Raw genomic sequence first — 24154 nt, 5'->3', positions numbered from 1 at the left:
GGACAGAGGGTGACGTCTTCTATGAAACATATGGCAAGAACAGAAAACCAGCTCCAGACTCTGCCATGTCGAGCCCACTGGCAACCCTCAGCTGGAGGCAATGCATGATAGTGGACTTTCAAATATAGCATGCAAATGACATACTATATCCATAGTGTATGCTATCTATTATACCATATGTGACCGGATAGGAATGCCGTTGTATCTCTGCAAGCCAGTGAGGGAAAGAATATTGGTCTCATTTTCTGAGACACTTGTGCCATGATCCTACCCCGAATCCCCACCCATTTCTCACACATGGTCCTCTGCTTCCAACCTGAGAGGTTTTCTTGTGTTATTTCCATTCATCTATTAACTTACTCAAACATATTTCGAGCTTCTTTATGCCCTGTATGTATAAGCAGAGACATACTCTGTGTTTATAAAGTACAAATTTTGGAATAGCTAGAATCTCATCAAATGCTCAATTTCAATGGAAATCCATGGTGGAAGGGGACAAAAAGGAAAATAAGTTACCAGAAAAAGCAAAACTAGCAGGGCTGACAGAGGAGAACCATCAGAATGGGAGCTGCAGGAAAAACTACTTCTTTTTTGGAGGGATCAGTTCACACAGCAAGTGATATTTGAGGATTAGCAAATTACCAGCTCAGTGAACACAGAACCATAAAATAATAATAATAATAAATAAGTAAATAAATAAATAAAACACCACAACTGTTGTCTTATCTATTTCAAGTCCATTCAAGAACATGCACTCAGACATGGTTTTGCTAATCAAGTGTCATTTTTAACATAATTAATCACTATATTTTGAGGGTGATCTGATCTGAGTGAAACATCCTGGGACATGAGGTGTTTGGACGTTAAAAGGAGGAAAAGCTGACTTTTGTTATGGGATGCCACATTTCAAAAATATGAGCCATGATATATAGTTTTAAGGGTGGGTTAGGAAACCAGCATACAAGAAAAGTGAATTTACTCACAAATCAGTGAAAAGTTAAAAAAAAAAAAATGGCTATGTCACTAGGTTAGGGCAAACAGTTCTCCAGTTCTCTCTCTCTCTTTTTTTTTTTTTTTATTGATTTATTTATTTTTTTTTCAACGTTTTTTATTTATTTTTGGGACAGAGAGAGACAGAGCATGAACGGGGGAGGGGCAGAGAGAGAGGGAGACACAGAATCGGAAACAGGCTCCAGGCTCCGAGCCATCAGCCCAGAGCCTGACGCGGGGCTCGAACTCACGGACCGCGAGATCGTGACCTGGCTGAAGTCGGACGCTTAACCGACTGCGCCACCCAGGCGCCCCATCTCTCTCTCTTTTTCATTACAGTTTTTAAAATGATATGAAAAAGTTTACTACCTGCTCAACAATGCAGTCAGATTATCTTAACTGCCCAGCTGCTACTATCTTTTGGTTCAGCTGCCTTGCATAAAATAATATGGGAAAGCCTGCCTCCCGTTACATAATTACATTTGTGGAAAGGGAGGGATTATATTCCATGAAATTGTGCTGAGACTGATAGGAGCCGAGGAATATCACCTGACGGACGTTTTTATTCCTTTGTCCTCTGGCTTCCTACATGGTCTCTGTCATCAAAGAATCGGTGCTTCTTTGGGGGGCAATATCACATTTTCCTTTTGCTAATCTTCTTTGTCATATTTTTTTCAATATATGCAATACACATTTAACGAGGGGCTTCTAAGTGCAGGCACTGCTCTAGGTGCTGGGAAGATGAAAGGGGAAATGAGAATATTTCTACCAAAAGATGATCTCGTTTGTTTATTTTGAATGAAATCCCCTGCTTTGAACGTAACTACTAGAAGATCTAAAGTAATAACGGTTGGAAGAGGTTGTCGCCAGCGACTAAAGATGAAAGGAGAATGGTTGGAGCAAGAGACAGCTGCTTTTCATGACAATCTCTTCTCTATCATTACTTTTACTACTTTTATGTACTATTTTGATATAAATTAAAAGTAAGTAACTGACTCCTTGAAAAAAAAAAAAAAAAGCTTCAGATGTGTTTACGTACTGAAAATAAGGATAAAAAGACACTGACTGGAGAGATAAGGAAAAACAGGATAAAGGAGGAGTTAAAGACATGACTCAAAATTTGTCAGTTTAACAGAGAAGATCACAAACCATCATTTTTTTTAATGCGATAAACTAGAAAAGGGTTTCATTTTGTAACGGCAGAGCTGATCTGACCTGCAAAGGTAGCTCTGTTAACCTTTCCTATAATTTTTGGAACCATGGTATCACTACATGGAAATTAATTGAACACATACTTATTGAATCCTAACTATGTCCCTGGCAATGCGCCAGATGCTGAAATTGTACTATTGAGTGAGGCAGAGACAATCCTTCTCACGGCATTTACAGTGTATTAGGGAAACTAAGATCCAGAGAGATTATTAACTTCATCCTGCAAAGACTCAAACATCAGGTTCTTACACAGCAAAAAGCAATGATTGGTTTATCTCTTCAATATCTTAGAAGCATCAAAGTTTTTCCAAGTGCAAGTGCCCATTCAGGTCTCTTTAACTTGTACTGTTGGGCCGAGTTCAAATTTGCTTATGTTTTGCAACAGAAATCTACAATTTCCCAATCAACCGCATCAGTGTAATATGGCTTAAAATGCAAAATATACATGCCAGCTTGCCAGACAGCAGGCAGAAAGAACACGTACACCGTAGTCTACAACACAGATGACCCTTATTAGGGTAAAATATTTGGCCAAACAATTGTTTCAGATGCTTACAGTAGCAGATACATGTCATCCAAGCTTGTTGAAAGAAATTACATGCAGCTGCTGATAGTCATTATCAACTGCACGCTATACAAGAAAACCAAACTCTGAATAAAGCTATCCAGTCTATCGTCAGATATGGAAGAGAATACAGTTCTAATACAGAAGGTATTCTCTGCCTGAAGTCCATAATCTGAGTTGTCTGAGCACCCCTTAATTTGGAACCTCATGGGGTGCACAAGCCAACTGTTTGTGCAAAGCAACAGGAGTATAAGTCTATGGGCCTTCAGCCTTTTTCTAGTACATTCCATAAAAATTCATTGCTAGACATAGAAGGAGGCAGCCTGGGGGCAAAGACCAAAGTATACGCATACACATTGCCCACTACTAAATCTGGGGCCACAGACAAAGCACAGAAGCCAGTAAGTGAAAGAAAACAACTTCGAGTTTACAAAGCATGTCTTCAGAGAAGAAATCATTTCTTAAGATAAGATTTGGAAAGAAGCCTATTGCTAAGTCCCTTGTGACTGAACTTGTAAAGGGTTGTCAAAACAGTTTGGTTCATCAGGCTGTAATATGCAAAACGGTATGACACTCTCCTAGTGCATGTTAAACCAATAGAATTAAGCAATTAATCTTTAAGAGTCCTTCAAATGGTATATTTTTCTAAAAGGGAAGAAGTAATATCGTCAGCTACATTCATGCTAGAAAGCTGGGGTAAATTAAGAGGTAAAAAGATTTGAAAACCAATCTTAGCATCCTTCTAGCTTATTTTCATTTAATCGTTTATTAATCCCATGGGTTGGCTATTCGCCTTCCAATTAACTATCTTCATCAACATGGAGACATTTTCATTCCTCTAAAAATTAAATATTAATGCCTTTGTTCAATGGGCAATAACATATCTCTCTACATTTATGTTAACTTCATTGCATCTCAGTTATAATAAAATATTTTTCCTTAATAACTTCTAATCAGTAAAGCAATCATAATCATGAAACACCTTAAGGGTCAATAAAAACAAAACCTCCAGAGTCTGTGGTTTTCTTTTGTTTGTTTGTTTGTTTGTTTGTTTGTTTAATATTTAGTTCAATTCACATGCAGTGACTTCCTTTCATCTCCACAAATGATATTAACAATATCAATCATTTTTTATTCATCCTTAAAGATCTCTCTATACTGGCTTCCATTATGAATAGGACTGATAAAGGAAAAAATCTGACAATTATCATCAAAGAACAAGTTTAAAGTCAACCAGTGAAAATAAAGTCAGGCGACTGAACAGATCAAGGCTTCTCAACTTTTTTTTTTCATTATTGCCTCTGCCAAGGAGATATTTTAGATATTTTTTCCTAATTCCTCCAATTAATATTGTATATATTATGTTTCTGTTTATCTATTTTGGCCTTTTTAGAGGGTCACAAAGAATTTCAATAAGCTAAGATTTTTCTGCCTGTCAAGAACCAATTTTTACCCCATTGGGAGCCATACAGTCCCCACTGAGAATTCATGAAATAGCTGAAAAATTTCTTCTTAAATATTTCACCATAGCCTTGCATAGAAAATGTAGTGTAAGCCAAAATGTCTACCTGGGAAGCAATTTTTTTTTTTGAAATTTTATTTAAAAGTCCTTATACAGTTACCATCCCAAGTCATAAGATATTTATATTTGCTTTGGCTTACAGTGCATTTCTCCAAAACCTTTCATTAAAGTAGACCCACTCTGATAATATGTCATGTGTACCCTGGGGCTTTGAGTATCTTTGCCATCTGTTGCAACATATCTTCCTTTATCATTGGTATTCCAGGCCAAAAATAGTATTGAAAGGCAATAATACTCCTCCTGCCTACAGGGAACTAAAAAGCTTCATGCTCATACAGTGGAACTCAACAGTTTAAAAAAAAAAAAAGATGACTCTTACATCATCATCTCCTTTTAGATCTGAGCTCCCGCTTCCTGTCATTTTCCCATTAAATTCCCGGCCTTCTTCTTCAAGGAAAAAAATTAAGCTCGTCTTCACAACATGTTGGGGCCAGAGACTCTGTGATATCTTTGAATCCATGTCTAGCCACCAGATTCCTTTCTCTCAACCAGAATATTTTTCATCACAGGATGTTACCGTAATAGCATAGAATGTATAGTGGCCTCGTAAAATGTTGGGAAAGAATTTAGACCTGGTTTCAACCTTTACTCATAAAATCAGGATATTGGGTTTGGATTTGCCATATTACAACACTAATTTCTTTCTTTCTTTCTTTCTTTCTTTCTTTCTTTCTTTCTTTTCTTTCTTTCTTTCTCTTTCTTTCTTTCTTTCTTTCTTTCTTTTCTTCTTAGGTGGGGAGGGGCAGAAGGAAATGAAGAGAGATAACCTTAAGCAGGCTCCATGGCCAGCCCAGCAAGGAGCCTGATGAGGGGTTCGATCTCAAGACCCTAGGATCGTGAACTGAGCTGAAAAGAAGAGTCAGCCGCTTAGCCTACTGAGCCACCAAGGTGCCCTTGATCTCTTAAATATAGTAAGTTAATAAGAAGTGAAATGATGTGTCTTGTACTGTACTAGACAATTTGTATTTTTTTTAATGTTTACTTTTTTACTTTGAGGAAGAGAAAGGGAGAGAGTGCAAGCAGGAGAGGGACAGAGAGAGAGCGAATGAAAGAATCCCAAGCAGGCTCCACGCTGTTAGCCCAGCATTGGGTATGGAAAGTGATACTTCACTCTGGGTCAGCACTGCTCCCATGCACTGCCTTTTGCTTGAGACCTTATGTCCAGGTGATGCTCATGGCTAATTATTTGCTCCCAGAAAATGGAACCTGTGTTGAAACTTTCACTTAATTTTTATAGAGGTTTATCTTTAAGAATTAGTGTTAAGGAGCTCCCAGTTACATTGCTCGAATCTGAATCTATAAATATCTTGGCAACCACTTAGGCGGGAGTCAAACTTCCAATCGTTGTTAAAGAATTGTTTCAGTTTAAGATTAGCCTTGGGCTTTTAGAACTGGTATAGTCCACGTCCCAACTGCTAAAATATACATCAGCTGCTGGGCAAAACACAGAATAAAATGGGTCATGGTGACTTTATTGGTCCTTGAGCTGACAAGAGCCCTTGTACAGTGAATTCTCCACATAGTCAGAGGTAAAGTGAGGGCATGGAGATATTCACTCATCACCTCATTTTTAATTCTAGACATCACAATCTGCAACTCTCAAAATGAACATTTGTCTTATTCCCAGAACTCTACTTGTATTACTAATATTCATGAAGTAGAATGCAAAATCTCGATTCATCTTTATGCAAATAACCCCTCCAATAATCTGTATATTGTTTATGTTTTCTTTAAAGAAATTAAGTGAAGCTAAAATCAACTATACATTGTTGTGTTTCTCACCCCCATAGTCTTACACAAGTATATACCAACATCATGATTAAATGGACACGGATTATAGAGATGAAATTCATTTAGCATAGATTAATTTCCAGAGGACCACTGTGGTTTCGACATCACTTTGTCATGTAGAGAGGATGCCAGTTTTACTGGTGCTGTCAATGACAAATCCATGCTCTGTATCCCTTTTCTTCATGTTTTAAATGGCCCGGAACAGAGTAGGATCCAATTTTTTATGGCACCCTCTTCTCGAGGCCTACTGTCTCTAAAATGTTCATTATTTGAAGTTTTGAACCCTTCTTAATTTCAAAGATGGCATGCACTCTTGCCCAAAAACTACCTGAAATTTCCTTTCTGTCCGTAATTTACATGAGATCCTCAAAGAAGTGAGTTACTCCCATAAGACTGAGAACCATGGACTCATCCCCCCAGGTGGATAGACTAAAACTGTACTGCGATGGTTGAAAACAAATCCATTCCTCAGATCCTACCATCCTTGGCTTTTCTCTCTTATACATCATAATTCACCCTTCTCCTGCTCATATTCACCCCTCATTTGTGCATCTGAGCCTAACGGCATGATTCTTCCCATGCTTTAACTATAAAAGACAGAAACACACACACACTCTCCAAACAGGCTTGGAAATGAATACAAAAAGAGAAGCTGAAGTAAAGGAGGGCTCAGGTATCTGTAAGGATGTTTGGTATATATTTATTTGGAGTGGTTTTCCTCCTTCCTGCATTTATGATTTTCTCATTGCCTCAAAAACCCTTTTATCATGATGTGCCTACGTAGGACTGTCTTAAAGTCTATCCAGCTTATGGTTTGGTAAGTTTATTGGATGTACAGACTGATATTTTTCCCTAACCTCTAAGAGATTTTAATTTTTGCCTTTCATTTTCTTAGGGTCCCTGCTCTTTGGGCACCAGCCAACTGTTGATCCCTGTTGAATCTCCGGGGCTTTTTTCACTTCAGCCTGATGTGAGTGCTACTGGGTTCTCTGTTTTCACCATCCCCAGCAATGATCTTCTGCTCCCACAAGCCCAGATTCCCAGCCTTTAGTCCACAACCGAAATTGGCAAATGTCTTCAAAAGGAAAAACAGCTGCGGGTCCTGAGTTCAACTATGAAAGGTCTCCCCTCTCTGGAATTTTAGTACCTCTTGTCCTCCTTGCTTCTGCAACATCTGATATTTTTTAAAGTTTTGTAATTTATTTTGGTTTTGTAAGGTATTTTTTGCCCAAAGGAAGAATTGAAATGCCACCAATTACTCCATCCTACTCTAAATAGACATCCCCAAAACCACACAGATTGTGACTAGCAATATCTAAAAGGCCCGAATTGACTCTAATTCTCATTCCACAACGCAATTTTCAATACTTTCAGAGAGTGGATATTCTTTAAACACACAAAGTTACCTAGAAGAGCAAATAAAATATAATCTATAACTTTGTAAATAAATTTGACTAAATAACTTTTTTTTTAGCATTGAGCTCAGCTAACATTAAAGGAACCTAAAGAGAGTATATTAAACAGAAGTATAAATAAGAAAAAAATGTAGGACAAATATTAGAGGAGAAAGGGGCATCTCTCATCAACTACAAAGCAGAAAAAAAGTCTGGTCACACACACATGTACATACACACACACACACACACACACACACACACACACGAATATTAAGAATGACAGAAGATATAGGAAATTTCTTCAAAGGGAGAAAATAGTTTTGCTTTACTTCCTTCATAATTATTTCTAAAGCCTGGCTCTTAGCAAAAAGTGACAAGGTCCAGCAAGAAATAAATATTTTCGTGTCCCTCCTTCATTGCCAACAGAGTGGTAACATTTCAGAATTGACCAAGAGAGGAGATGTTAAGTGCTCTGTGGACCTAGGGGCACCTGGTGGCTTAGTTGGTTAAGCAGTTAAACGTCTGACTTTGGCTCAGGTCATGATCTCATTGTTCCTGAGTTTGAGCCCCTTGTCAGGCTCTCTTCTGTCAGCATGGAGCCCGCTTGGATCCTCTGTCCTTATCTCTCTCTGCCCCTCCTCTGCTCATGTGCATGTGTGTGCTCACTCTATCTCTCTCTCTCTCTCAAAAATAAGTAAACATTAAAAAAAATAATTGCTCTGTGGACTTCTGGAAATTATTCTCGAAGAGATGTTGTGGTACACAGCCTCCATGATGGCCCTCCAGTGATTTCTTCCTTTTGATATTCATGCCTAATATAATCCCTTCCCACAGAGGGCTTTACCTGAGTTAACAACAGCAGAAATAAAGGACTATGCCTTTCAAGCCTGGGTTATAAGAGACTTTACACTTTCCTCTTATTCTCTTTTGGATTGACATCTAGGGACAGTTATCTGTTACGTCACAAGAATACTCAAGCCGCCCTGTTGAAGGGTCCCTCTGGTGAGAAAATGAGGCCTCCTGCCAAATGCCAGTACCAAATAATGGCCAGTGGGCAACCTTGAAAGTAGACCCTCCAGCCTCAACCAAGCCTTCTGTGACTGCAGCCCTGACTGACATCTTAACTGCCACAGTGAGTGACATCAGGGCAGAACCACCCAGTTTTAGGATTCCTGATCTACAGAAACTATGAGATAATGTTTATTGCTATACCACTATTTGGGGTAGCAATTTGTTACACAGCAAGAGATAACTGATATAGATGCCGTGATATTGCAGAATTCAGGAGAGGACGGTAAAAGGTAAAGTAAGTAAATAGAACTCCTGAGGCTGAATCTCTCAGTTAAACATTACTTTCAACATCCCTCATTAGTGGTCCTACCATTTGTGTTATGGACAGCTGCGTATTATTTAAGAGCAGTCCCTTGAGCAAATCCATTAGATATGATAGTCTCTTTTTTCAACCTTTACCATTTTTTTCCTGTTCTACTTTCCATATTTTCCCCAGCTTTTGGAACCACACCTGACTCTTCTCATCTCCTCTCCAAACTCAATAAACCTTATGTATAAACTGACTGTGTCCTCCCAAAACTCATACATTGAAACCCTAACTCTCAATGTGATGGTATTTGGAGGTAGAGTCTTTGAGAGGTAATTAGGTTTGGATGAGGTCACAAAAGCTTCCATTATGGAATTAGTATCCCTATAAGAAGAGAAAGAGACACAGAGCTTGCTCTCTCCACATGCATACAAAGAGATCATGTGAGCTCACAGCAAGAAGGCACTGTAGGTGAGCCAGGAAGAGGGCCCTCATCAAGAAGTGAATGTGCCATCACCTTGATCTTGAACTTTTTAACTTCCAGAACTGTGACAAATGTCTGTTGTTCAAGCCATCTGGTCCATGGCCTTTTGTTACGGCAGCCTAAGCTAAGATACCTTATCACTAAGAACCAATCTCATCCCTTGTGAGAGAGCTGCATATTAGAATAAAAGCTGTAGTGCCAATCGATTAGTACATATATAATAGGTTATTATGAAAATAAGGAACCTAACCAAGCAAACGCAGAGGATGAACAAAAATTGACACTCAAATGTCTAAATCATCATGATTGTAAAACATATCATTTCTCATGTTGGTTTCTCATGCATCCATTTAGATTAACATCAATTTTAGAACTTAATTTTGAGTGCTTTCCTCTCTCCATCACTCTGTGTATTTTTTTTTTTTTTTTTTTTTTTTTGCAGAGGCTATGGGTAATTTTAATATCCACTCTGTGAAAGACAGTCAGCTATCTGTGTGTGTTTACTAAATGTGCTATTGGACAAAAATCATTACGTTATCTTAACTACTGAAGGAATTCCTGAAGTAAAGTTATAAAAAGTCAGAGTAATAGGCAGCCACTTGACCTGCTCCAGAACATTAAAAGGAAGTTCACTTCTTTTTCATTTTCTCCACTCCCCTCTGACCCAAAACCTTCCTCTCTGTTAGAGTATGGCAAGGAGGTTATACACATGTGGAAAGAGCTAAACAGGAACACAGAGCATTTACTCAAACTTCTAGGAGGACAGTTGCATAACCAATTGTCTCAATAATCCCTAAGTGAGGTGAGGAGACATAAGGGGGATCAAGGTGATATCTAGAGGGTGAAACTGAGAACTCAAATGAAACTTAGTGGTTTTTTTTTATTTTTTTAAATTATTTTCATCTCCTTGGCTAAAAGCCTTATGATGCAAGTTAATATTAATGATATGTCCTTGAACTACACAATAGCTTTGCCATAACATTGCTGAGCACTATTTTACAAAAATAAACACTGAATTATAGAGGTTTATTTAGGGATGAGAGGAGAGAGAAATGTAAATGAGGGTGCCTAATTTTTAGGATACATTTTCCACCAGAAAAAAATCCACCATTTAGTTTTTCACTGAAATTTGCTTACGAATATTACTAGGCTAAATGACAGCTGATAAAATTTTACTGATTCTAAGAAGATTCTTCTACCTGTCCCAAAAGATAACCGCAAGGCATAGTTCACGATAGAGCTTCTGTTCCTTTGATTTAAAAGAGAATTTAAATCCGTATTAAAATGCAAACACCCAGGAATAAATTAACAAAAAGCATTGACTAATGAGTATATATCTCACATGTTGAATTTGATCCTTAATCTGTCCTCCTTAATAATCAAATTATAGAAGAAATAGTGATCAATTCTAAGGCATTCTCAGGAAATGCTCTTATAGATACATTCCAATTAAGAGATAACTAAACGGTTGCTAGTTAAAATTATACAATGCCAATGAGTTTTTCCTATTAACAGAAGCAAAGTCTTCAGCCAAAGGACAAACCACTGATTTGGTATTTTATTCACCAGCAAACTTTATGAGCAGAGACTTTCCTATAGTCCCTGAAATAGGTAACCATCTATGCTCTATTACAGTGTAGAAAAGCATGAACACATTGGACTTCTGAAGGAAGGGAGCTAAAACCATCAAGAGAAGAGAATTTAGCTGTCCTTGATTCTGCCAAGAAAAGTAACAGCAAAAAAAAGATAAACAAGAGTCTCAAAAAAAAAAAAAAAAAAAAAGAGAATCAGTGGTGGGTGTTTTTGTTTTTGTTTTTGTTTTTTTTGTCTCTTTTCCTCTGTTGTATATATGCATTTCTCCAGGCCCTCTCCCAGACCCCATATTCCTTGACTTGGGGTTCTGTCCATTAAATCCTCCCCAGTCTCTTAGATGATCTATGACTCCAAAATCATTATCATCAGTCAGGATCTTTCTTCTGAGTCCAGAAACCACATATCCAATCACCTACTCTCCATGACCCCATGAGATCCCTAAAGGGAATGCAAACTTACCAAGCCCAAAGGTGAAGTTATCTTCTTTCCTCCAAAACTGCTTCTTACCCAGGGTTGCCCCATTCCAGCAAATGAGAAAACTATACGTCTGGTTTATAAGGTGGAACCATAGGATTCAACCTCAAAATGGATTTTTGCACTCCTCACCAAAATAGTTCTCTTCCATTACTTCTGATTTTTTTATCTTAAATATTTCTACGCCACCCTCTTCCTTCCATCTCCAAAACTTTCACCATCCTGGTCCAAGCTAGTGTCATCTCCTGCTGGGTTATCACACTAGCCTGACAAGAGCTCTCTCCCACTTTTGCTCTCAGCAATGCATTCTCCAGAGGAAGTACAAAAAGATCTTTTTTTAAACGAAGATCTTATTATCCATTCCCCACAAATCCTTACAAAGACTTTCACTGCTGTATATAACATAGGCAAAACTATTTAAATGCCTGAAAAGCTTTGTTTTTTTCTCACCTCTGCTTCCTCCTAGGCCTCATTTCCTTCTTCTGGACCCTGTAATGCCATGAGTCTCACACGTCAAGTCTTTTCAACATGGCCTGCCTTCCATTAGTCTGCAATGTTTTCCTCACAACCCCTTTGCCCAGACAACTATAATTCACCCTTCCCATCTCAAGGTCTCAAATCAAATAACCCTTCTTCAGGGACATCTGTTCTGACTCCTCATGTTATATAAATTCCCTAATCCATTATCCTGTTGTTGTTTTTAATCATAGTGCTTATCATACTTCTATTTCACACAATTGTTAGATTATTTACTTAGTATCTGTTTGCCCACCCATTTTTCATACTACTAGCTCATGAGGGCAGGGGTCATATCTGCTTTGAAGACCTCATTCCTGGCACATAGCTGGTTGTATGAATGAGGGAATAAGCAAAAAACAGGAGAAAAAGTGACAGCCTACAGAAAAGTCAAACTTTATGCATTTCACAACATTAAGATTTAATTCTGTTAACAGCCATATGACTACCCTCTAGGTTACATTACAGGTTGGATGCATTCTAGAAAATAATATGAACTCAGAGGGAAGGAGTTAAGAGAAGGAGAAATATGAGCAAGATCTTTTTAAACATTTGGAAGAATTTCATAAGTTTCCCAATGATTCAAAGTGATTGCTAGAATCACCTTTGAAAAGTGAGTATCATTAACTGACAACTTCATCTTGAATTTAGAGCCAATATAAGGTCAGTTTTATTACATTGAATTGGACATCCACTTACATGGCATTTGTATATAAAGTTTTGTTTATTATTTCCCTTGACCATCATTTTTCATTCAGGGAAGAACTCATTTTCTCTTCTTCATTTCAGCATTTACTACAATTTACATGTGATTTTTCTTCCATTTAAAACTACATTGAACAAACACAAGTATACTATTAATTCAGGTTATGAATCACTGCCTTCTCTGACCAGATCTAATTCTTAATGTTTTCACTGACTTTTAAATAATGTCATTTTTCCCCCCTTTGGTATTTTTCTTTAAAGGAAGTTTTGGAGTTTTAATAAAATAACTGAATTTGAACATCTAAATGTGATTATAAATAATCAAATATATGAAATTGGACTTTATAATAGATTTTGTTTTTAAGCCCATTTCAATATTTATTTGAAGTCATTAGGAGGAGGTGCCTCATCTAAGTAACCACAAGGTAGTATAGAGATTTATGGCAAATGATAGAGAAGGGGTGATATGTACATATAAATCCTTCATATTCAAAGAAAACAGGCCACTGGATATTAGTATTTTCTTATCAGAGGGAAACTATATCACTTCATTAGAAAGGAAACAGTCAGGTAACAGTGTGACATAATTTTTTCCCTTCATTTCTACCTTGGACAATCTAAGAGAGGAAAATACATTAAAAGAATTTTTTTTTTCTCTAGGAATATGATTGAAACTCTGTGATGTATTGTTTTCTTTCGTTTCTGCAAAACTCTATAATATGATGGAGCTCAGCACATATCTAAAATAGACTTTTTTCTATTAAGTTACTATTCAGTATAAGTTTTATTCAGTATAAGATTTACATTGTACCAAACAGTTAAGGAAAGACTTCAGAGCTGTTGAGGACTTAGGAAATCTGGCTGCATTCCTATATTATAATTCCATAGGATTACTTGTTTTTTTTTTTCTTTCCCCAGAAAATTTGAGTGAATTTCTGCCCCTTCCCACAAGTGAATCCATATAAAAAATACTGGCAGAAATTGAAAAATTAGAAAAATTTATCTTAGAATAAAAGTCCATTTCAATGTCTGTTGTCAGTATCTTCTTTTTGGTGAAAGTATGTTCCAAATTTATGTTGCACGAAACCAGAAAATATTTCCCCTCTTTCCATATACACCTGCTCTAGATGAAATTGTGCCCTCCAGAATTCATATCTGGAAGCTCTAAACCCCAGTGTAACTAACTGGAGATAGGGCCTATAAGGAGGTAATTAAGGTTAAATGAGCTCACAAGAGTGATTGTGATCTGGTAACAGAGAACTTGTTCATTCTCTCTCTGCCTTATGAAGACACAACCAGAAGGCAGCCATTTGCAAGCTAGAAAAAACTCCCCTTTTCAGAAACTGACCCAGCTGGACCTTGATCTGGGACTTCTAGCCTCCGGACCCATTAGAAAATTTGTTTCCTGTAACTAAACCATGAAGTCTATGGTATTCTATTATGGCAATCCAAAAAGACAAAGACAATGCCTCATCCTAGGATCTTCGGACTTCTATTCTACTCTTAAAATCACAAGTATGAATATGTGACATATTCTTCCATGTTTAGGTAATGAGTATTGCAGTGTAAAAAAGAAAAAGAAAAGGGGCACCTGGATGGCTCAGTCAGTTAAGCGTCCAACTTCAGCTCAAGTCATGATCTCATGGTCTGTGAGTTTGAGCCCTGCATTGGGCTCTATGCTGACAGCTCAGAGCCTGCAGCCTACTTCAGATTCTGTGTCTCCCTCTCTCTCTGCCCCTCCCTGCTCGCTCTCTCTCTCTCTCTCTCTCAAAAATAAACACTTAAAAATTTTTAAAAAAAGAAAAAGAAGAAAAAATTATCTTTCTTAAACACATGAGGTGTTGCCTAGGTGGCTCATTTGGTTGAGTACCCAACTCTTGATTTCAGCTCAGGTCATGATCCCAGGATCCTGGGATCAAGCCCCACATCAGGCTCTGCATTGAGCTTGGAGACTGCTTAAGATTCTCTCTCTCTCTCTCTCTCTCTCTCTCTCTCTTCACTTGTGTTCTCTCTCTCTCTCTCTCTCTCAAAAAAAAAAAAGTAAATAAGTAACTAAAAATAAATCTTAAAAAAAAATAAACACATGAGTCTGGGTGGCTCAGTCGGTTAAGCATATGACTTAGGCTCAGGTCATGTTCTCATGGCTTGTGGGTTCGAGCTCCATATCGGGCTCTGTGCTGACAGCTCAGCACCTGGAGCCTGCTTCGGATTCTGTGTGTGTGTGTGTGTGTGTGTGTGTGTCTCTCTCTGCCCCTCCCCTGCTCACACTCTGTCTCTGTCTGTCAAAAATAACAAATAAATATTAAAAAAAAATTTTAATAGACTAAGAAAAAAGAGAAAAGACTCAAATAATAAAATTCAGAAATGAACGAAGAGACATCATCACTGATGTCACAGAAACAACAGAGGACAAATTACTATGAATAATTATATACCAACAAACTGGGTAATGAAGAAAAGATGGATAAATCTCTAAAAATATATAACATACCAAAATTGAATCATAAATATTTTTTTTTAATCTAAACAAACTGATAACTAGTAGGAGATTGAATCAATAATCTAACAAAGCAACATCCACTGGGGCGCCTGGGTGGCTCAGTCGGTTGAGCGTCTGACTTGACTTCAGCTCAGGTCATGATCTCACGGTTCGTTGGTTCGAGCCCCGTGTCAGGCTCTGTGCTGACAGCTCAGAGCCTGGAGCCTGCTTCAGATTCTGTGTCTTCCTTTCTCTCTGCCCCTCCCCCAGTTGTGCTCTGTCTCTCTCTGTCTCTCAAAAATAAATAAATGTAAAAACAAAAAAAAACAAAAAAACAAAAAAACAAAGCAACGTCCAGGACTACACAACTTCACTGAATATGTCTACCAAACATTTAAGGAAGCATTAACACCAAGATTTCTCAAACTTTTCTCAAAAACTTGAAGAGGAGGAAACATTTCCAAATTCATTCTATGAGGCCATAATTACCCCTAATGTTAAAATTAGACAAAGATACTATAAGAAAAGAAAACTATGTACCCTTATCCCAATAAATGTTGATGAAAAACATCCACAAAATACTAGCAAACCAAATCCAGCAAAATTAAGATTATATACTATGACTAAGTGGGATTTACTTCTGGAATGCCAGAATGTTTCAATATGCAAAAATCAATCAATGCTACATACCACATTAAAAGATAAAACCACATAATCATTTCAATTAATGCATAAAAGTCATTTGACAAAATTCAACACTTTTTCATGATAAAAACACTCAGCATACTAAGAATAGAAGGAAATTACATCGTGCCAAAAACGATCTATGAAAAACTTCCAGGTAACATTATACCCAATGGTGAAAACCTGAGTTTATTCTCTAAGTTCAGTAACAAGATAATAATGTGCACCCTTCCCACTTCCATTTAACTTAATACTGAAAAACCTAGCTAGAGAAAATAGGTAAGAAAAAAAAAACCTTAAAACATCAACATTGAAAGAAAGAAGTAAAAATATTTCTGTTCACAAATGACATGTTTATAAATAAACTTAACCAAGGATATGAAAGACTTGTAACTGAAAACTACAAAACATGCCTGAAGGTACAGAAGCCATCAATCAATGGACACATGTCTCGTGTTCATTAATTGAAAGACATACTATTGTTAAAATGTTCATACTACTCAAAGTGATTCACAGATTCAATTCAATTCATATCAAAATCCCAGTGGTATTGTTTTCAGAAATAGAAAAAGTGTCCTAAAATCCATATGGAATGTCAGAGACTTTAATCAAAACAATCTTGAGAAAGAAAAACAAAGCTAGAGGCCTCACATATCCTAAATCCAAAACATATTACAAAGCTATAGCAATCGAAACAGTCCAGTACTGGCAAATAGACCAAAATACAAAAATGAACTCAAAATGGATTGAAGATATAAACATAAAACCTGAAACTATAAAACTCCTAGAAGAAAACACAGGGTAAAAAAATTCATGACATAGCATTTAGCATTGTTTCCTTACATAAAACACCAACGTGCAACAAAATAAAAATAGAAAAATGGGACTATTCTCAAACTTAAAAGCTTCTGCACAGCAAAGGTAACAATCAACAGAGTAAAAAGGCAACAACAATGTGCATATAATTAACCATACTGTACACTTAAAAATGGTGAACATGGTAAATTTTATCTTATGCTTTTTAAGCCCAGTAAAAAATAAATAATGAAAAAGCATGGAAGCATAAATATATATTGATAATATTTACTTCTTTAGAAGTGAGTTTATAGGATGCAGCTTAAATTGTTTTGCATGCAAACTGGCTTCCTGAAAAGGAGTCAATGAAACAGGAATACTAATATTTTTGAGCAGGCACTGTAGAGATTTATCTCATTCTTTACCAATGGAGGCAACCATAAAAAATAAAACACCAAGCATAAGTTGTGGGCTTTTTAGCTCAAGATGTCCAATAAAAATATATTCTAGCAACTTTTAGACAGGTAAAGCTAGAATTTAGGTCAGGGTCAGAGATCACCCATATATAGTGGTGAAAGGAAAGCTCTAAGAGTGACGGATATAAATAGAGAAGAGCAGAGAGCCAAGGAACCAGACTTGGGAGACATTCAAAACACGTGGCTCAAATAAAACAAGAACTAGAGCCAGAGAAAGAAAGTTTAAAAGGTCACAGAGGATATTCAGTCACAGACTTCTAGCCTGAGCAAAGATGGTGAATATATTCCAAGTATCACCAAAAAAAAGACTTATTTTTCGACTAAAACAAGTGGTTTTGGTCTCTTGTCATTTCAGTTTAAAATAAGAGTCAACTCTCTTATGACATCTTTTATTCTGGATTTTATAAGGCACCGTTGATGTTCCGCAAATAATACCCTAGGAAAAGAAAACAAAACAAAATCTAAATCCAATTCTAAAGCGCAGCTTGATGCAAGTGTTGGAGAATTTGGAAAAAAAAAAAAAAAGCAATTAAAAGGAACTGATTACTAAAAATCACACAAAACCCGAAACACAGGAAAAGGGAAATGTATTTGGAAACTGGAAGAGACACTCATGCTTTACAAAAATTGAATAAAGAGGCGATTTCCATCTAATTGTTGTATAGTCAATTTGCCAATGATGACAATTTGCATGTTTAACTGAAAAGAAAATAGCAAACATCTGAATGTAAATGAACATTTTTGGTTGTTTCTTTTAATGGGCAGGTGAAACAGTTACACAAAACCAAATATTGAACACAGAGAAAAGAACTATCAGCATTCAATTTATTGTTTAGCCAGTAATTGTGGTAGTTGCCCCTAAATATGTACATATATATACAAATACTTTGTAAAAAGCAATGCAAAGTGTGATGTGTTTGGGAGAGAATAAAAACTTAAGTTTATAGTTACAAGCTGTCTGACCATTTCGACTAAAGTTTAATTTTACCCAAAATTTTCCTATTCTCAGGGCATAGTGAAGATAGAACTGATTGGAAAGTTCAGTGTTAAAGCCTTAATGCTAAGCTGTCAAGCCAAAGAACAAAACAAATAAACAAAACATGGAACTGAAGTAGGGACAAGAGACTCACCCAAAGTGGCTGAGGCTGGCTTGAGAGTGGATAATCGGCCAAAAAGAAAAAGACGTAATTTAAATACAGGTTAAAATGTGTGTTACTCTGTCTCCCCAGGATCTCTGACCAGGTCGTGCACTGTAAGTGGAATGTGTGCTGCTTCTGCCAAGTGGGGACTCAGGGAGGGAAAAATGCCTTTATTGAGATATGGAGATACAAACATCAGATGGGTAAAATGAACAGATACAACTGGGATTAAAGAATATGGATTTGGTCTCTGCTCCTTTGCAGAAGTTTGCACTCTTATCAACATTCATAGGTTGGGAAGCAGCAGCCCTTCCCCATGATGTGACAGAGGTTGGGGTCTAACCAACTTTATGGCGGCAGCCATGGAATATGGTGGACCAGGTGCACCATCTGCCCCTTCAGTAATCACGACTGTGGTAGCATCAGCCACATCTTTGGCACAATGAGGGGTCCCAGGCTTGTGGTTGCAGCCATCCAACGTGACATGTCCTGTGGCCTCAGCCACCTCAGCCTTCAACTGGGATTGCTGACCTTCAACATCAGATACAGCCAATTTTGATAGAATTTTGCAAGACGCAGACCAACAGGGAACCCATCTTGGAGAAGTAATTCCTTATCAGGAAGGAATCAGAGGGAAGGGGGATTCGATTCTGCAACTAAGAAACAAATGTCATTTGGGGGAAAACAAAACAAAACAAAACAAAAACCTATGCTTGGGAGCTATTTCTACAATGAGAAAAAGAGGAATTAAGTAACATGCAAGAGGATGACACAGCTTCTAAGTGATGAATCAGGATGTAAAGCCAGGTGGCCTGACTCTAGTATCTGATTTCCTTAATCATGGAATTGGGCAGCAAGTTCAGATGCACGGCTTGCCCTCTGGGCTTACCTCTGCCATGCCCTCACCGCACATTATTTTCTTATCTATTTTTCCTGCTAAAGAGGTAAGCTCAGGTCGAGTAATAAGTAACTCTTTTTTATTGTTGTTTGGTTTTGTTTTTTCAGTAGGTTACTTGTTTCAGCCCATTCTTTCCTCAGACTGCAGAGTTCTAAGATAATTTGTTCTATCCCCAACCATGTCCATTTTGGAGATAAGTAACTTCTATGTTCACGGTACAATTCTTAGCTAAACAACAGCCTTAATGCCCATACCTGTGGTATCAACCTCCAACTGGAAGAAAAACTGACTTCTGTCCAGTGCCTATATTATAGAAATATACTGTATTACGAAATCAAGGTCACTACTTTATTGTCATAGTTAATATGTCTCTGTATTTTTTTAAGTTTATTTATTTATTTTGAGAGAGACAGAGACAGCACGAGTGGGGGAGGGGCAGAGAGACAAGGAGAGAGTCCCAAACAGGCTCCACACTGTCAGCACAGAGCCGGATATGGGGCTTGAACTCACAGAACTGCAAGATCATGACCTGAGCCCAAACCAAGAGTCAGACGCTTAACTGACTGAGCCACCCAGGAGCCCCTGTCTCTGTATTTTTTTTGTCAATATATGAAATTTATTGTCACATTGGTTTCCATACAACACCCAGTGCTCATCCCAAAAGGTGCCCTCCTCAATACCCATCACCCACCCTCCCCTCCCTCCCCCCCCCCATCAACCCTCAGTTTGTTCTCAGTTTTTAACAGTCTCTTATGCTTTGGCTCTCTCCCACTCTAACCTCTTTTTTTTTTTTTTTCCTTCCCCTCCCCCATGGGTTTCTGTCTCTGTATTTTTAAAAATCACATGATCTCTTTAAAGTTAACAAGTATATAGCAATTACTAGGTGCTAAGTTTCTGCTGACTTATATAGTCCACAACAACCACTCATATCTGGCACCATTATTAACACTCAATTTTAAAGAGAGAAAAATAGAGACAACGGGTTCAGTAGGCAGAGGTGGTATCTCAACCCAGATTGTCAACCCCCATCTATGCTCTCAACTCCCGCCCCAGGTAGGTACATTTCTCCACAATCCATAAATTCCAGCTGTCGAATGTACTGCGAGCCTCTTCAGAGAAGGGTCAGAGTGTATGTGCATAGAACAGTGGAATTTGAGTCTGAAGATAAAGTGCTCTGATGTGGAATAATTGTGTGAACTTGGATGTGTCACTTAGCGTCTCTGGGTTGATTATAATATATGAAGACGGCCAAGAGTCTTTCTTCAGTGTCTGTTTACAACATATGAGACCCTCTCCAGGAACCATGTAGCCCATTTGAGGCCCTCAGTACATTTAGTTTTTCCCAAGTCCAAAATTCTATGACACATTGAAATCTTTCCTTAGTCTCACAGACCAAAGAGTAGGAGGATAAAATAGACTTTAGCAAATACAAGTTGTGTCGTGAATACCTTTTGGGGGGTTCCTGGATCCAATTCCAACCTGTGTGTTGGCGGGGGGGCGGCGGGGGACCTGGCTCATCTCGCAGAACACCAAGCAATACTCAGACACCAGTAGGGAGTCCTGGAACTCAACTCCTTCCTGACCCTATCTACCTGGAGGTAGCGTCAGATCCCCCAGGTTGAGGGCTCGGTCCCACAAGACTGCCCTTCCTTCAAATACCAGTTGTCAGCCCAGGCTGTTACCTGTGCTTCGGACCCACCGGTTACAAATTAGTGGTTCCGAAGACTTCCTCCTGAGCTGGACTCCAACTCAGGATGCCATTTGCAAGCGCAGGTTGTTACCTGTACTTATCACTGACAGGCTATAAATTAGAGGTTCCCACAACCTCCTTTCTGGGTTTGATTAATTTGCTAGAGAAGGTCACTGAACTCAGAGAAACATTTTACCTACTAGAGCACCAGTTTGTTACAAAAGGATATAGATAGATATAGATATAGATACAGATACAGATACAGATACAGATACAGATACAGATACAGACATAGACATAGACATAGACATAGATATAGATATAGATATAGATATAGATATCTATAATTCAGGAAGAGCCAGACAGAAAAGATGGATAGGGCACTGTGTGGGAACAGGTGCTGGCATCAGTGACATCTCCAGACACATCACTCTCCCAACTAACAAAAGCTGCAGCCAATCTTAAGGGTTAACCAGCCTCAAAGTAACAGACTCCTTGCTTGCTGACCTCAGGTCCTTGATCTGTAACCGAATCGATTTACTTTCTTTGAGATTTACAGACCACTGGCCTTGGGGAATGAAGGATCAGAACTCTCCCAGGCCACAGAGGCCAGCGAGTCTGTTTGAAACCACCTTGGCTTTCTTACTAGCCCAGCAATCTCTTAGTAAAACGTCTTTCTTTTTTAAGGTCACCCAGATAACTTTACTGACCTCCCTTTGTGCATCTGTAGACCTTGCCGTCTTTTGCGCAAAGGACAAAGTATCCCCGCCCAACTGTCCCTGGGTACCAAGGAACCAGATTCCTTTGCACGAGTCTGCACCCCAAGCACCAAGGAACTAGAACTTCTTGCACAACCTCCCAGCACCCAGATAATTCTGTAGCTGGCATCAGCCAGTCTGCACGCGATCAAGAAACGTCGTAGACTACTGTACTCTCTTACCTGAGTAAACCCCTTTAAAAATCTCTGCGCCAGGGGCTGCCTGCGTGGCTCAGTTGGTTAAGCGTCGACTCTTGATTTCAGCTCAGGTCATGATCTCACGTGCATAAGATCGACCCCCATGTAGAGCTCTGTGCTGACAGTGCAGACAGAGCCTACGTGGGATTCTCTCTCTTGCTCTCTCTCTCTGCCCCTACCCTGCGCTCACTTTCTCTCTCAACATAAATAAATAAAAAGAATAAATAAAATAAAAATCTCTGCACCAGGCAGAAACCTCAGTGTTGGGCTTTGGACAAGAGTCCACCTTCTCCCCAGGTGGGTGGGTCTCCTGAATAAAGCTCCTATTCCTTTCCAATCAAAACCAGTCTCTTGAGGATTGGCCTTGCCAGTGACAGTCAATTGAACTTGGATTTGAGTGGCACCAACGCCTCTGTGTGTTCACCAACATGGAAAATCTCAGAACACTGTCCTTCAGTTTTTATGAAACGTCATTGAATAGGCACAGTTGATTAAATCAGTGGTCAGTGATTTTTTTTTTTTTTTCCTCCAATTCCTACCCCTTCTGGGAGGTCAGGAAGTGGAACTGAATGTTCCAATCCTCTTATCAAAGGATTGGTTCCTCCAGTGACTAGTCCCCATCCTCACTCAGGTGACCTAGGGGCATTCCAAAAGTCAGGACATTAGACATTATAATAACAAGAGCCACCACACCTGTAACACTCCCATTACTTAGGAAATTCCAAGGGGTTTAGGAGCTCTGTCCCAGAAAGGGGACAAAGATCAACTACATATCTCTTATAATTCATCATAATATCATGATTTAAAAAACAGAGCATACAGTACTAACAAAGAATATGTCAACCCAAACTTTTAGTATGCTTGAAGCCAGGGGTTTCTTTTTATCATTGCCTTCTCACTGCCAGAGATGATGCCATGAGCATTGTAGATGATCAGTAAATATTTCTTGAATGAATGAACAAAAGGTAAAAATGGGATTGTTTTTGATTGTTTCTAACAATTATGACTTTGCAGCATGTGGCCAATTGGAAGGACATTTTGAATAACAAAGACTCATAAAAAAATAGAAGAACAACAGAAAAAGTAGGATAGGATGTTAAAGAACATACATCAGACAAATTCTACTGCATTTTTTCTAATAAGTATAAAAATGAGCTTTTTCTTGTAAATGTACATTCCCTTCATTTTATTTAAGGAGAGTAGAACATGCAACCACAAATATGACACTTTGGCATATTGATATTTTAAATTAAGTTACTTGAGAAATGGACAGGGCGAGAAGGACACTCTAACCCTCCTTTGTCCCCCTGAGAGCAGGTACTAACTCCCATGTGCAAGGTAGCCTCTGTATTTAGGAGGAAATGGGACATCCTGATCATAAGGAATTTAGGTCCCAGAAGACTGCATGCATTTGTTACCTCCTTACTAATTTACTAGCTCAAGCTCAAACTTCTTTGTCTCAATTCTTCATGAATTTGTTGTTCCTTTATCTAACTATAAAAAAGTATAAAACTGCCTGTTTTGGTCACTTTCTTGATTCTCATCATTTTAATTAGGCTACTGTATGTACAGAATTAATTTTTTTTCTTCTGTTAATTGGTCCATGTCAATTTAATTATTAGACCAGGCAAAGAACCTAAAAGAGAAGGGGAAAGCTTTCCTCCTCTATGTTATAAAATAGCTAACATGAAAATCTAACAAAATTTTACTTTTAGAATTAGTTTCCATTCCCTTGGATATAAGCATGCTCATATGCAATGAAAAGTGGCCAAAGTAACTGATGTAGGCTAAGGCAGAAACCATTGAGGGCCAAGTTACAGAGAAAGTTCCAAGCCTCAATAATCTCTTCATTGATCTGTAGATGAGATGGTGATCATTACAAAATTGCCTAACATTCCAAAAAGTGGGCCTCGTTTGTGATATCAAGTAATACATGGATTCTAACAAGATCTTTCTGAAAAAGTAATTATGAGATTTTCACAAGCTAATCCATGTAAAGTGCCAACCACAGTAGGAACTCAATGAAAATTAGCTACGGCAACAATGAGTTATCTGTTGGGTGACCAGGACAAGGGAGAACTATATGGGATGCCACCCATGAGAAAAATCTGCCCCCAAACAGTTAACTTGGCTCAATGTCATGGTTCTTCATCTGCAAAGACTATTTGGTGGTAAAAATAAATTCTAGAAAATGGACTTCCCAAGACTTAGCATGCCAACTTACTGACCGTTTCAGAATTTGACATGTTATCGGAGAAACATGTTAACAAAATAGAGCAAACTAAGCAAGAAAAAAATGAAATACATTTCTTTTTGTCATATGCAATGGATTTCTTGCCCTGAGATGGGGGATGGTGAAGCAAGCAATAAAAATGAAGATCTCTCATGCTCAAATTTTGAATGGGGAATAA

Source organism: Panthera uncia (assembly GCF_023721935.1).
Source record: "Panthera uncia isolate 11264 chromosome B2 unlocalized genomic scaffold, Puncia_PCG_1.0 HiC_scaffold_24, whole genome shotgun sequence".
In the NCBI taxonomy this organism is placed as follows: domain Eukaryota; kingdom Metazoa; phylum Chordata; class Mammalia; order Carnivora; family Felidae; genus Panthera; species Panthera uncia.
This window is presented reverse-complemented; position numbering follows the sequence as displayed.